The 1,341-nt window shown below is 37.5% G+C and overlaps 1 non-coding gene across 1 annotated transcript; it reads left to right on the top strand.

The window, feature by feature from the left end:
* The first annotated feature begins 216 nt into the window (after positions 1–216).
* LOC141709370 (small nucleolar RNA R71) lies at positions 217–323 on the top strand. Its single transcript, XR_012569951.1, has one exon. It is a non-coding gene; the product is annotated as a small nucleolar RNA R71 (small nucleolar RNA).
* Positions 324–1,341: the final 1,018 nt, after the last annotated feature.

Here is a 1,341-nt window from a genome sequence, read left to right as displayed (position 1 = left end):
CATACATGATTGGACTTAGGACACATCTCTTTCACCTTGCCCTATGGCAATCTCTGGGTTAGATACTGATATTCATTAGCAGCCATCAGTTCAATTAGATCATAAGCTTCATCGTAGCTCCTAGCCCATAAGGCTCCATCTGATGCTGCATCGAGCATGGGTCTGGACTGTGCTCCCAAACCATTATAAAAATAATTGATGATCATCCAATCAGTCATTCCATGATGAGGACACTTCCTAAGCATCTCCTTGTAGCACTCCCAAGATTCACATAGAGATTTTCCCAATTGTTGCGCAAATTGAGTAAAAGTGTTTCTGATTGCAGCTTTCTTCGCCATAGGGAAGAATTTAGTAAGAAACTTCTGAGCAAGATCCTCCAAAGTGGTGATAGAACCTGCTGGTAGAGAATGTAACCATCACTTAGCTTTATCCCTCAAAGAGAATGGGAAAAGCCTCAGCTTTATAGCATCTTCAGAAATACTATTGAACCTGAAGGTGTCGCATATCTCAATGAAATCCCTAATGGGCATATTGGGATCTTCCGTTGGAGAACCCCCAAACTGGATTAAATTCTGCACACATTGAATTGTGCTAGACTTGATTTCAAAAGTATTAGCCGAGATGGCTGGTCTGACAATGCTATACTAAATGACATTGATCTTCATTTGAGAATAATCTAACAAAGCCTTCAGATTTGCTGCTGGTTCTCCCATTGCAACAAAAACTTCTTCTTCAACTTTTTCCTCAACAAAGAGATGAGATTGAGAACGCATTCGCATACACACTCTCTAGAGTACCTGAAACAAAATAAGTACCCGTGTAGTAAAATATCTGAGTCACTGAACTTTAACGATCAAGGATGGCAAGTACATAAACTAAACAATTAACAACACCAAATCCCCGGCAGCAGCGCCAAAAACTTGTTTAGGACGTTAACACGCGCTAATAATACACGCAAGTATAGGCGTTCACAAGTAGTATAAGTTTTAGATCAAATTCATTCCCACATAGACTCTTTGGTAAATTTAAGAATATGCACCTATGCAACAATGATATGGTTATTATCCAATGCTAAGAGAAATAACAAGTTGAGATTCTTTATAAGTAAGAATTAAACTAAAAATTATAATTAAGAGAACAAGAATGATTGAATTAATATATATGACAAACATGGGATCCTAACTTCATTGAATACTTCATTCAATAGCCTTTTTGTTCTTAACCTTAGCATGTAATGGTGATGATACTAATCAGATAACACGAAACTAGTAAACGCCAACTTTCGTTGTACGAATACCCTACTACCAAGCATCCACAAAAGAGATAGAAGTTGAATAGACA

This window comes from Apium graveolens, chromosome 2 (genome assembly GCF_009905375.1).
Source record: "Apium graveolens cultivar Ventura chromosome 2, ASM990537v1, whole genome shotgun sequence".
Taxonomy (NCBI): domain Eukaryota; kingdom Viridiplantae; phylum Streptophyta; class Magnoliopsida; order Apiales; family Apiaceae; genus Apium; species Apium graveolens.
Note: the sequence above shows the minus strand (reverse complement) of the source record. Positions and strands in the feature narration are given on the sequence as shown.